The sequence below is a fragment of the Sus scrofa genome, chromosome 2 (assembly GCF_000003025.6).
Source record: "Sus scrofa isolate TJ Tabasco breed Duroc chromosome 2, Sscrofa11.1, whole genome shotgun sequence".
Lineage (NCBI taxonomy): Eukaryota > Metazoa > Chordata > Mammalia > Artiodactyla > Suidae > Sus > Sus scrofa.
This window is the reverse complement of record NC_010444.4, coordinates 25,239,741-25,253,809: the sequence shown is the minus strand read 5'-3', so window position 1 is coordinate 25,253,809 and position 14,069 is coordinate 25,239,741. Positions and strand designations below refer to the sequence as shown.

The 14,069-nt window shown below is 44.4% G+C and overlaps 1 long non-coding RNA gene across 6 annotated transcripts in view; it reads left to right on the top strand.

The window, feature by feature from the left end:
* The window catches only part of LOC102157601, a 31,166-nt gene extending 17,822 nt beyond the window's left edge, over positions 1-13,344 (top strand). The window contains exons 3-7 of one of the 6 annotated variants that reach the window (XR_001306887.2): positions 105-302; positions 511-602; positions 4,169-4,337; positions 5,322-5,497; positions 6,237-13,344. This is a non-coding gene — a long non-coding RNA (uncharacterized LOC102157601). Of the gene's footprint in view, positions 1-104; positions 303-510; positions 603-4,168 lie in introns of all 6 variants that reach the window. The other 5 variants (XR_002341515.1, XR_002341514.1, XR_002341513.1 and 2 more) reach the window with 5 other exon arrangements.

The window sequence follows — 14,069 nt, the reverse complement described above, 5'->3', positions numbered from 1 at the left end:
TGATTTGGTCATGAGGGTAGACCATGTGAATTGGATTAGTATTTATGCAAAAGAGATCACACATATTTCCCTATCCCCTCCCCTTGTATTTGGATCATGAGAAGTCTCATGAAGTGGCTTAGAAGAGAGCCCTTATCCACCATGCTGGCAGCCTCATCTTGGACTTCCACCCTCCAGAACTGAGGGCAGTACATTTCTGCTGTTGGTAAGCATCCCAGTCTGGCATCTTGTGACAGCAGCCCAGAGGGCCTACAGCGAGCATTGAGAAGATTTCCTCATCTGCGGAAACCTACCTCCCAAAGGTTTGGACTGAAGTTATAAATGTAAAGATGCTCCATAAACAGTAACTCTTAGGACCTGCACACACTCTGGCCCTCTTCCTACTGCATCTCATCTTGCAAACAGAGTGGCTACGAGGCCACCCTCTGTCCTCTCTCCTGCCCCGCTGTGAGACAGATAATATGGAGAGTGTGTCCCTCTCTTCAAGGCTCTTTCTCTTTCCTCCTCCAGGTGTTCACTGCCAGTCACACTGCATGTGCCCCCTGGTTCTCACTTAAGCACTGCAGAGGAGCAGCTCAGCCTGTGGGTTTTGGAGACAGATGGTAAGGGTTTGAATTCTGGCTCCATCTGGGATATCTAATCTTCCTGGCTTGCCTTGAATTGTCCCAGTTTTAGCACTGAAAGTCCTACATCCTGGGGAACATTTCAGTCATCCGCACTCAACTTTTTAGTGGGCTGTGATCCCGGCTAACACTCTCTCTCCATATCTTGGGGATCTGAATGATTCTGCAACCATTAGAACTGGACGGAATGAAGTGAGTGCCTGTCCCGTAACTCAGACACATTCGGGGACTATCTAACTGCCTGAGCCCACCAGAGGCCCAGTCTGGGAGGACTAAGCCCCCACTCTCAGGCAGAGCTGCCCTTGGGAGGCTATGAAGTGTCTGGTCTCAGGATCACCTCTCCCCTTCTTTGGGAGGGAGTTTTGACATGATCATACGAGGGTGAGCACTCTGCTGACACCCTCCCCTGTGTTTCTGAGCCCCCGTCCCCTTAAAACATGACTCTTTCCAAGCCAGAATGAGCCCAAGAACAAAGGAGGCTAGTGGGGTTGGGCAGATTTCTCCCTGGGATGCCAGGTGTAGGCTGGAGATGAGGGGAAGGTGAACCGAAATCGGGCAGCTGCTTCTCTTTAATGAAAGCAGAGCTATTGTCTGCCCCAGGAGCACATCAACAGCACTAATAAACCTGAAAACGAATCCCTGTTGCTGTGCAAGGGGTTGGACCAGGTCAGCCGGCAGCCTGGGCTTTACGACTGGACACCTTACAGCAAAACTTCCAATTCCCCTTTCGGGCTGACATTAACATGGAAGGATCAGCCAGCCCATGTGGCTGGCTGTGCTGAGGGCCTTCTCCCAGGGTAGCTTTCGGCTTTTATGGCTCAGCACGATATAGGTTGCTGGGGACTTAGAATTTTGAAACAACTCTTCAAGATGGTAACAATATCTCCATTTTCCAGTGGGAAAAAAATCTAGGCGCAGAGAGTCAAAGGGATTTTCCCTAGTGTCTCACAGCTAGTGCTTAAAAGCCATGATCTTCAAACTTTTCTGTCTCAGAGACTACAGAAAAATGAATTCTGAGCAGATATCCTCAGTGTATATGCATAATTTATCTATAAAACATAGCCATGACTGTTGTATTGATAATTGAAAATAAACATGAAAATGAATTAGATCATGCATATTGACAGAGGGTCCAATATTTGCTTCTCTCACCCCAGTAGATGATCTTGTACCCAAAGAAATGGGCACTTTGGAGGTACAAACCCAAATGCCTACCAGAGCCAAGCAGGCAGCGTAAATGAGTCAAGTGGACTGAGTGTAAGAAAACCAATGGTACAGGTAGATAAGAAATGACAACTGATTCTGAGCCTCGGTGTTGGGCACAATAGGGAGGGGTAGGGATTGTGGCAAAAACAGGAGCAAATTTTTCATTTGAAGAGGCAGCTATTCCTCAGTTTTAGTTACCACTACTTGAGAATGTGGGCCCAGGGTTTCCAGTTTTCCAATTTTTCAATAGAAATTTTTTTCAATAGAAATTTCAGGAGAAATTCAGCTTTTTACATGTAATTGCACAACTTTAAGATGTTGGCCATTGGTTTCATTTCTTTACAAAAATTTGGGGGTCTGAGTGGGTCAAAATCAGGTTACAGGCCACCAAAGGCCAACCGCTGGAGTAAAGGAAGGGGCTTAGTCTTTCCAGCCAGACAAACTTGATTTTGAATCATATTTCTACTTTTAACAAGTAATTTAACTTCTCTGTGCTTTTGTTTTGGGGCCAATGAATGGAAATAATAAGTTCCTCTGAGGGTGTGCTGTGATACATACAAAGCATTTAACACAGTGCCTGGCATATAACACAGGCTCAATTTATCATGCCTCCAGTCATGAGTGGAGGCCTGCCTGGACCTCAGCTCTGCTGACCTCTGATCCAGTTCTCTTGACACTCTCAGAGGCTTCAAGAGAGACCCCCCGCCCCTGGCATCCAAATTTCAATCCTATACTTTGCAAAATTGATGCTTTCTGGGTGGGTCACACGGACTGAAATGGGAGTCACACACACTGGGAATGGGAGTCACGTGATCTGAGCTCTAGTCCGTGGGCTAGGTGAACCTGGACAAGTGATGGAACTACTCTGGGCCTCTGTTGGACTAGTTAGAAGTAGACACAGTAATAGCCACCTCCAAGAGTAATCATGCAGATGTCATACCATACACGGTGCTGGGTATTTGCCATCTACCCCACCCCAGCACCTCTCTCTAGCCTCTGCTCCCTGCTTTGTGCCCCAGAGTTTGATCTCAGCAGATGGCATCAGTAAGGCCCTGCTCTGGTCCCCAGTTCAGCAGATGAGATAAACCAGGGGAAGCAGCAGATGGAAGGAGAGAGGGCAGGGTGCTAGGGCCCCAGTCTGTGGTAGTGGCCAGTGGCAGTGTTCCTCTATGGAAGGCCTCAGCTCCTCCCAGGCAGTCCACACCTGCAGCTCCAGTGCCAGCTCCAGCTACGCTCTCTTGTTCTTTCTTTTTTTTCCTTTTTAGGGCCACACCTGAGGCATACGGAAGTCCCCAGGCTAGGGGTCAAATCGAAGCTACAGCTGTCGGCCTACACCACAGCCATAGCAACACAAGATCCGAGCTGTATCTGGGACCTACACCACAGCTCATGGCTATGCCAGATCCTTCACCCACTGAGTGAGGTCAGGGATGGAACCCACATCCTCACAGATCCTAGTCATGTTTGTTAACTGCTGAGCCACGAAGGGAACTCTCTTCTTTTAGAGTCCACTTTCTCCCTGTCCTCTGTCAGCAGGGCTGGTAGCAGCTCCCCAGCACTGCCAGCCCCCAGGGTCTTCGCCACCCCTGGCTGGTTTCCCCTAATCCTGCTCACACCTTTGTAAGTAGTCCCTCATTATACGCTCCTGAGCCACCTTGATTGTGTCATCTCCTGCTGAGACCCTGACCATGACACATGCATAGCACATGGGTTTTTATTTTTACCTTGGAGCCTTGGCTATGGAAGCCACTTGGTGTTGCTAGAATTAATTTGAGATCATAAGCTTTTCTGCCTCACCCTCAGGCTGCCAGAAAATCCAATTATCCAGATCCCTTACTCCCCGAATGCCCCAGTCCACTGAAATCCGTATCCATTGATGGACAATTTGTTCATTATACAAATGTTTGTCATGCAGCTGCAATGTACCAGGCCCTGAACTAGGTCCTGAAGCTGCAATGAGATTAAGCAAACAATGTCCTTATCTTTTGGAATTTGTAGTCCCATGGGTTTATATGGGAACTGTTACCAGGGGAACAACCTTTCCATAGCCACCATGAAGCCAGCTGACTGGCCAGAGCTCCTGTGGCTATGAGGACCCAAAACACCCTCTCCAGACTATATGTCTTCATAGTTAGTGTTTGCAGCTAACACCATGAATTGACTGACCCGACTCCCAGGCAGAAGTCCTAGCCACCTTCCAGCTCAGTAATCACGGGGAACAGTTCTGGCTAATAAGTTATAAGCTTGAATCACAAGCCCTTGCTTCCCTCATATAAAATGACAGACTCCACAGTTATAAATATTTGTTCTCCTTATGCCTTTTCCCTTTGCCTGCTTAGAACAAAGAGGCGATGTTTGGTACCATGAGACAAGAAGCCTGCACTCTAAGGATGGCAGCGCGAAGAGAGACAGAAGAGAATTTGTTCATATGATGTCATTGAGCTTCCACATCAGTCCAGACTGCTTAACTCTGGATTTGTATAAGCCCCCTCTTTGTTTAAGACACAGGTAGGTAGGTGTGTTACGTATATTCAAGAGAATTAGTGTCTTGGAGGAAAGCCTCCAGAATCTCTGATCCAGCACCTTCCCTTATATATGAGGAAACTGAGGCATAGAGAGGGATGGAACTGGCCCCAGATCACACAGCCCAACTAGAACTCAGGTCCCCCAGCCAGTCTAAGTCCACGCTTAACAAGTTCCAATAGCCTGTGCAAAGATTTGTGAGCTTTGTGCATATATGTTTCCACTGTTTTCTTTGTTTACAGGCCCTGTAGAAACAGAGCTCATCTTTTTGGTCCTGCTTGGCCCTCTAAAAAATAGCTGACATGATCATGAGCAAAATTATATGCTTCATATTTTAAGTCACTAGCGTTGGGGGAAGGAGTTGTTACTTAGCAAGAGCTAACCAATGCATCACATTCATGGACCATTTACTTTCGGTCAAATCCATGCTGAGAGCTTTACATAAATACTGCGTTTAATTCTCATACTGTCCAATGAAGCAGATATTGTCATCTTTACTTTCTAGATGAACAAACCTGAGATTTGGAAAATTTAGATAACTTGCCCTTAAGTCACACAGAAGTGAATCTAGGATTTGAACCCAAGCATCCTGACTCTGGAACTGTGCTAGGATTTCCTTTCCTTCAGTAGCCTCTGCCTTTTGTTCCTTTAAAAGCTGGTTTGGCTCCAAAATCCTAGGAGGCATTTTTTTTTTTTTTAGTATCTTGTCGCAGTACCCAGGACATTTTGGCAGTTAGGGTACGAATGTTAGCCAGTGCCTGACTGCATCTTCTGAACAAGCCTGACCTTGCCAGCAGCTCTAATTTCTCTCTTTCTCACAAATTCTGTTATCTCTGCTGAAAAATCCACCTGATTCTGGCTGCTTCTCAGCACCTCTTTTGCTACCAATCTGGTCCAACACATTGTCCCCTTTTACCTAGATCACTGTAGTGGGATCTTGACTGATCTTCTTGATCTCTTCCCCACTAGGGCCTTCTCATATCAGCTGGAGTGATCATTTGAAAATAAAATCAGACTGTGGCGATCTATGCTTCAATACTCTGTGTTCATTTGTAAGGACTGCTACAGACTGTGTGGCTTCAATAACAGAAGTTAAATTTTCCCATGGTTTTGGAGGCTGAAGGTCAAGATCAAGATATCAGCAGGTTTGATTTCTCCTTGAGCCTCTCCCCTTTGCTTGTGGATGGCTGCCTTCTCACTGTGTCCTCACGTGGCCTTTTGTCTACACACATGATCTCTGGCATCTCTTTGTGTATCCAAATTTCTTCTTCTTAGAAGGGCACAAGTCATGTCAGAATAGTCATATTAAATTGGCCCTAATAGCCTCATTTCAGCTTAATCACCTCTATAAAGGCTCAGTCTCCAAATGCAGCCACATTCTAAGGTACCAGAGGTTAGGGCTTCAACATAGTAATTTGTGGGGGATACAGTGCAGCCCTTTTATAACATCTTTTCTTGATTTCCCAGCAAACTTCGGGTAGGCTCCCAAGTCACCTGCACATCCTCTGAGGTTCCATGTGCTCGGGCCCTGCCACATCTCCTTCCACCCCCACTATGTTCCACATGCTCTGATTGCACTGGCCTCCCAGCTTCTCATACCCCCAAAGCATGCTCCTGCCTGCAGAGCCTTTAACTTGCTATTTCCTTTGCCAAAACATTCTTTTACCCCCCAGATCTCTTCAGAGGCTTACTGTGCCTCTGTCCTCTGTTACCTTGCCCTAATACTACCTTCCTAATGGTCCAGCTTCTAACCTTGCCTTGTTTTTCTTTGAAATGCTTACTACTACCTGCCATCATCTTATATTTGTTTATTGTTCAATTGTCTGTCTTCCCCACTTGACTATCAACTCCATGAGGCAAAGACTCCGTTTGTTTTGTTCCCAGATAATATCTCCAAGACCTAATCATAGTAGTGCTGCACATAACACCCCAAAAAAAGTTTGAAAAAAAAAATGAAAAGAATGAGTGAAAGAAATGAAATAGAATGGAATAAAATGAATTGAATGAATGAAAATTTAAAATGAAAGAAAACCCCATGCAAGTAAGAAAAAAATTCTTTTTCATGCCTCTATGACCTTTGTTCTCAATTCCAATGTTTGACCTAAGAGTTAACCATTTATCTTCTGGAAGCTCATCAAACATCCCAGAACATTTAGTTAAAAATCTCTCCCAGGTCGTCATCAACTGGTTCCAAATGCAAGAACCCAGAAACTTGCAAAGATTTTCCCCCATTTATCTTCTTTCTCACCTGCAGCTGACAGCCCCAAGTAAAGGTGCACCCCAGAACTTTGACAGTGAAATAATTGAGTATGCAAATAAATCATTTTATTATGGGTAAAGAAATTCAGATCATTTGAAGAAAAGAACATGGGAGAGGGAATGTATACAAAAATTATGTGCTCTTCAAACCAACTGCCCCAGTGTATGTTTCTCTGCAATTCTGAGTTGACCCATTGCTCTAGCCCTCGTGGCAGCTTCTAGAATTGCAGGTAAGGAAGAGAAAATGGGAAGTAAAGAGAACCAACATTTTTTAAAGATTCAGCAACTATTTTAGTGGACTCAAAATATAGCTACCTCCCCTTGGGGAAATCAAACCTCAGTCTCCAGCAAAACAGGATCTGGACGTACCATTCTGCAAAGGCAGATCAATACATTCTTTGTTCTGGTCCTATAGATGCATTTGATGCAGAACATCTGTTTGAATCCTCACAAAAACATGCAGGAAAGAAATCTATCCAGAGGAAGCTGAGGCTCAGAGACACGAAGTATTCTCAGAAGTTAAAGGGGGCAGGATTTGAACCTAGGTCAGGCTGACTCTAAACCCTGTGATCTTCCCAGTACTGACCAAAGGGTATAAACTTTGCAAGTTCAACTCATTTCAGCCCACATTGAATTTCCCAAGTCTCTGGAATTTGAATTTCCCTGCCAGTTATAGCCTCATTAATTCAATGGCCTTTATCGATTGCCTCCTTGGTGCCAAGAACTGTGCTCTGCCTGTGGCTTCCTGAGAATGATGAGTGAACGATCATAATGATAAAACTTAAATGGCAAGAAAGCAACTCCTAAGGGTGTCAGAGCTCTTCCTCAAATTGAGTTACTTTCTCACTATTGAATAAATTGTAATTTGAAAAGCTGGTAAAAGTACCTTCTTTTGGTGCGCCAAGCCAATCAATATGTGCCATTTAAAATTCTCCTTTCTGCTTTTCTCCTATTCAGGCGGGCTGGAGAAAAAGCAAGCATTTAAGGGCTGAAATTACTGAGCTGTATTTCTTAATGGAGTGATTTTTTTGCAGTGATTTGTTTCTGAAGAATAGGCAGTCAAGGGCCAGCTAAGTAGACGGCTTTCCTGCAGAGAGGGGAAGACGGGGCTTGCCTGGTGCCTGTCCACTGGTGGGGGCGGGGGGGAAGGGGGAACAGCCCTGCAGGAATCCGCTTGGAGATGCAGCCTCTCCTACTGGCCCCAGGGACCATCCCTGACAGTTGTCCTATTTATTGATCGACCACAAAAGCAGATTTCTAGAACAGTAGGTACCTGTTATAGGACACACATACAAAACTTGGGAATTCTGGCTCCAAAATCTTCAAAGGGCTATTTCTGCCTGGTGGAATTTTGCATGCCTTTCCCCCCTTTTTGATCCTCTGTAATGCCGCATTTTTTCTTCTAGAGTCTTGTGCCCCTTAATAGATGTCCTCAGGGTACTCCACAGCCCCTTTTACTCTCTTTTCACATTCCCTCCACCTTCTCTTTACCCTTTCATTCCTTTTTTCAAAGTGATGTTTTAAAAAAATAAAAATGTTCTCCCTCCCCCATCTTCTTTCCACCTAACAGGGGTGAGAATATCCCCCCCACCCCATGCTGCCCTCTCTCTTCTCTCCCCTCCCTCCCTCCCTCCTCACAGCCTCCCTGGGAATGCTGGGGTTCCCGAGTATGAAAGGCATTTCTCCCTCCCTCAGCCATATGCCCGTCAATCAGGTCCCCTAGCTGTGTCACTTAGGAAGGGACTGCCCATGGGCACGAGCAAGGGTGAACAGCAGGAGCAAGGGTGGCGTGTGGGAATAAGGCCATGAATCTATCCTGCACGATTTCCTTTTCCTGAGCTCCAGGAAGAGTGGGGCTGAGTCAAGTGGCCAGGACCGCAGATCCGCAGGATGACCTTTGAAGCCCAGGGATGTTCAGGGACTTGCCGGTTTCTTCATTTGTCAGGAGGAGAGAATAATGTCTCTGCCTCTCAGGTGCGTAATGAGGATCAGATGAAATAATGGATGTGAAAGTGTTCTAAAAGGTCAGAGTGCTGCAGAATGAATCACCAGGCCTAGTAAGTCTCACTTCTTCATTTCTTTCCTATCTGTCTTCTCTCAGCTTTCCTGGAGCCTTTGCTAATCTAGGCCATCATCATCTTAGCCCTGCTCTTTCAGTCTTCCTGTCTTTACTCTTTCCTCACCTTAGTCCCACCTATACACGAATGCCCAGTAACATTCCCAAACCCCACTTGTCAGCAAGGTGCAATTCCTCAACACAGATTCTTTTCAACCAAAACTCCAAATCCTTAACTTAGGGGTGGGAGGCAAAATTCTAAAAATAACCTGATGGCACTGATCCTTGGAAAATCCATTCTCCTTTGAGTGTTGGTGGAATCTGTTAACGAGATGAACCATTGCTCCCATAATTAGGCAAGACAGCAAAAGGGGGATTATCTAGGTGGACCCAATTTAATCATATAAGCCTGTTAAAAGCAGAGAGTTTTCTCTAGCTGGTAGCAGAAGAGGAAATCAGAGATTAGAAGCATGGGGAGGATTCAACAATAGCCAGCAAGGAAGCAGGAACTTCAGTCTCCCAAACATAAGGAGCCCAATCCCACCGGCAACCTGAAGGAGCCTAGATGCTGATTTTTCCCCAGAGCCTCCTGGTAAGAGGCCAATCTGACCAACACTGTGAGTTCAGCCTCATGACCCTTGGTTAAACCACTCTGACCTCCAGAACTATGATATAAATAAATATCCTTTTAATCTGCTAAATTTTTAGCAATTAGTTATGCAATGTCTTAGTTCAAGCTGCTTTAACCAAATACCATAGACTAGGTGGTTTAAACAATGGAAAGTTATTGTTCACAGTTCTGGAAGCTAGGAAGTCCGAGATCAGGGTGCCAGCATGGTCAAGTTCTGGTAAGGAGCCTTTTCCGGGTTTGCATATGGCTGTCCTCTTGCATGTCCTACGAGGTGGAGAGAGATCATCTCTCTGGCCCTGTCTTCTTGGGGGGGCATGAATCCCATTCATGAAGGCTCCCACTCTCATGCCCTCAAAGCCCCCACCTCCCAATACCACCCATTGAGGGGTAGGGCTGAAACATATGAAAAAGCAATAGAAAATTATTACATTTGGTATTTCAAGGCCTTAAGGGTTCTTATTCATCCTACACCTCCAATCCATCTCTCAAATATAAGCTCTGGAGTGATCTATCACTTGCTGGCCAGTTAATGGCATCTATTCTTCATTTGTATATTTAGGATATTGTTAGAACCTTCCTCATGAGCTTTTCGGGAGGATTAAATTAGATAATCCAGCAAAAAGTAAATGCTGGGTAAATTATTTTTTTCTTTATGCTATTATTATATTCTCTGCAGATGTTCCTCTTACGTCAAGTGGGTTTATTTATTAACCTGGGAAAATACACTCTTTTCTTGGCTCACATCATGCCCCTTCCTCTAGCTGCTCTACATCTCAAATACCCATCTGTCCAGGCCTTGCTCAGACTCCTCCCTCCTCTGTGAAAGCTTCCTGGATCCTTCCAGCTCATGGTAGTCTGTTTTTTGTGTTTACTGCTCAAGTACTGGAGAATGGTGCAAATACTTAGACTCTCTCATATCCAATCACTTCAAAGGGTGTTTTTTGTTATGAAATAAATGCTTGTTTGCTAGAGACAATTGGGAAAATCTGTAACAGTTTAAGACAGGAAATAAGTCACCTGCTGCCATTATTATATCCTTCCAGTCTTCCTGTTTTTGTTGTCTATAGATATATACATGTATATGTAAACAGTTGGCTTCCAGAGAATAAAACTTAGCCCTAGTCCTCCCAGGGCATGCATCTGCCTGAGAAGAGATTAAGATACGTTCGCAGAAGGAATTCAGAGGGAAAGTACAATATGACATTTAGCCTTAGTCATGCAAAATAGGATTTTTCACAAAAGCAGGGTATTAAATGTTTTGTCTAAGGTTCCTTATTAGCTTCCTATGGCTGCCATTACAAATTACCACAAGCTTAGTGGTTTAGAACAACACAGATTTATTCTCTGACAGTTCTGGAGGTCAAAAGTCTGAAAGGAATCTTCCAGGGCACAGGGTATTCTTAGGATTCCTTCTGGAGACTCCAGGGGAGGCAGTTCCTTTCCTCCTCCAGCCTCGACAAACACCCACATTCCTTGGCTCCTGGCTCCATCCGTCCAATCTCTGCTTCCATCATTACATCCCCTAATTTTAACCCTCCTGCCTCCCCCTCATAGGGACACTTGTGATTCCTTGGGATGAGCCAGGATAAACTCCCCATATGAAGATGCTTAACTTAATATTTGCAAGGTCCATTTTACTATGTAAAGTAACATAGTCAAAGGTTCCTGGGATTAGGAGATAGGCATCTTTCAAGGACCATTATTCAGTCCACCAAAGTACTCTAGAAAACAGAGCCTGGGGTAAGGATTATGTGCTAATAGTTTTATTGTGATGTATAAACCTAGAGTGGGAAGAATGAGGAAAAGGGGAAGTAAAGCAACAAGTAATGTAAGATGATTACTGAGTTGATCCCTGCCTTGGGATGCCTGGAGGAAAGACATTGCAACTTGCTTGGCAGGTGGGTTGCTCAGCCATGTGGAAGTCTGCAGGCAGGTTATACAGAGAAACTGTCTCTTGGAGCAGTCAGTTGAAGGAAGGAACGAGAGGGAACTTATCCATTCCCTCCCATCTCTTATTTCGCATGGATCAAAGCTTGCCCCACGTGGAGTGAATTCCTGCATGTTTCCAGGTGGCATCATTCGGGCCCTTTGAGAGTTCTTTGGAAGGCGGGTCCTGTGCCCTTAGTGCTCTTTTTACCTGATTCCGGAGGTAGTGGGAGGAACCAAAACGCTGAGCATTTGGTCAACCTGAGGGGCCCATAGGAAACTGGTGGCCAAGACAGAGCAGTCAGCTGAGGAGCCAGGTTGCAGGTGGAGCCAAAAGAAGCTAAGAAGGTGAAGTCAGGAGAATCTGAAGGAGCCCCTGAGATGTATCCAACACATTGCACCCCTTGAATCTCTTGATCCATCAGACCCTCCCATTATATCCTCTTCCAGATTACAATATCAAGTGTGCAGTTGTTTTTTGAGAATAAGACGCCTTCACTTCTCCCTGAGGGGGGGGGGTAAAAATCCAGTCAGTCACAGAGTCCCTTTAGGTTCTGGCCAGTCTAAATTTCCAGTAAAACTTAAGGTTAATAGAGCAAGTTACATCCCCACTGTGCTGGTCCCAAGGCCATGACCAACATTCATCATTCCATCCGTTCTAGGCCTCTCTCCCCCTTGGCCTGCACTTCTGCTGATCTGCATTACTAGAGCTGGGTGTGCCCTGTCTAGTTAAATGGGAAATGATGATTTAACGCCTAAATATTATTCTCTTCAGAGTGACTTCCCTGGGGGTTGGAGCCTCAATCTGAAAAATTGGCTCTGTGTTGTGTCAAAAAATAAATGAGGCTCTTCCTCTCATGTCCACTGTGTAGATTAGGTTGCAATGGGTATAGGACCTCAGGATCAGATACTGCTGCCTTTTGCAGCTGAATCATTGGCAACCTTATTGATCATGGTTCCCTGCTGACTTAGCGTCACAGGGCTAACACAGTTTTGCAAACAGAAATAATCAACAGATATGCCATGGAGTAGAGTGGAATTCATTACAGGCTACTGCGAGGAGCCATAGGTGTTTGGGAAGGAACTCAAGGATGGAAAGCTGCTAGGGAAACAGCTCTTATATTAAAATTACTTTAGCAATAGCTATCATTTACCACCAATGTGCCAGGAGCTCTGAGGCCCTCTTCTAAAATAGTTGATAAGAAAGACAACATTGAAATAACCTCAGGATCTAAGATAAAAATGGCTTAGTAGATGCAAACTATAGCATTTGGAGTGGAAAAGCAATGAGGTCCTACTATACAGCACAGGAAACTATATTCAGTCACCTGTGATGAAACGTAATGGAAGATAACATGAGAAAAAGAATGTATGTATATGTATCACTGGGTCGCTTTGCTGTATAGCAGAAATTGACAGAACTTTGTAACTCAACTATATAAAATATTTTAAAATACAGCCTGTACTTGAGCCATCTAGTTAAATCAATATTCTTATTTTTTTCACGTACATATGTAGTTACTTCATATTCCTTATAATCTTACAGCTATAACTTAAAATATTACTTTCCACATTTTCACCTTAATTTTTACCACAAAAATACTTACATTTTGTGAAAATCTGTTTACCTCCCTGTTTTCCGACCTTCTCTTTGCCCACACTGTAACCAGCATAAAAAGCCTGAGAACATCTCTCTACATCTCTCTGTTCATTTAAAAATAATAATAGTAACAATAATAGCAAACACTTACTTCATGCTTATTATAAGGTAGGCATTTTTTTAACCACATTAGCTGCTATAGCTCATTTAATCATCACAATTTTATGAGGGAAATACTCATGTTATCCTCAGTTTACACATAAAGGACCTGAGGGCCAGCATACACAGAATATTCAAAATTATAAACAAATACATAGACACAAACAAAGGAAGACTTTTTGGTCATTGAAAATAAATAGGAAAAGTGGAATACACTGAATACATCTCACTGCAGTAGCTTTTCCAGTAGAGGATAGATTGCCCTCTCTCCAGGTCAGAAGACCCAGCTCTAACTAATTTTTTTTTTTTTTTTGTCTTTTGTTTTTTTAGGGCCACACTCGCGCATATGAAAGTTCCCAGGCTAGGGGTCTAATTGGAGCTGTAGCCACTGGCCTACACCAGAGCTACAGCAACGCAGGATCCGAGCCGCATCTGTGACCTACACCACAGCTCACGGCAACACTGGATCCTTAACCCACTGAGCGAGGCCAGGGATCGAACTCACAACCTCATGGTTCCTAGTCAGATTTGTTCCCACTGCGCCACGATGGGGACTTCCTAACTAATTTTTTAGGTGCAAAACAATGCCCCATTGTTTAAATGTGCCATCATTCATTGGCCCTATTGATGCTCATTTATGGTGTTGCTTCTCTCTCTTTTTTTTTTTTTTTTTTTTTTTTGGCCACTACAAATGATGTAGCAATAAATATCCTAGAATATAAATCCCTTGGTACTAATGCTTTCATTCTATGGGTGAGGATCTACGAGCCTTAGTGCTGAATCCAGATCCTCCATCTGAAATGATAAGCACAGTTGCAAACTGAGCCAAAGCAGTAGACTCCTGAAATACAGGAGCTCCCCAGAGGTCAAGGAGAGAAGATATACCATTTATACAGCAAAGGGGACGGTAGCCAGAAAAGAAACACAGCCAAGGCAGCCAAGGCAGCCCAGGCTCCATGCATGTCTCATTCACAGTGTCTTTGGATATCTCCTGGACACAGAGAGCTGTAGCAAGTACACTGCTTGTGTACTTAGGTAACCACCTTCTAGTGTGAGAGTTCATTCCAAAGAAAGGAAGGAGAAGAA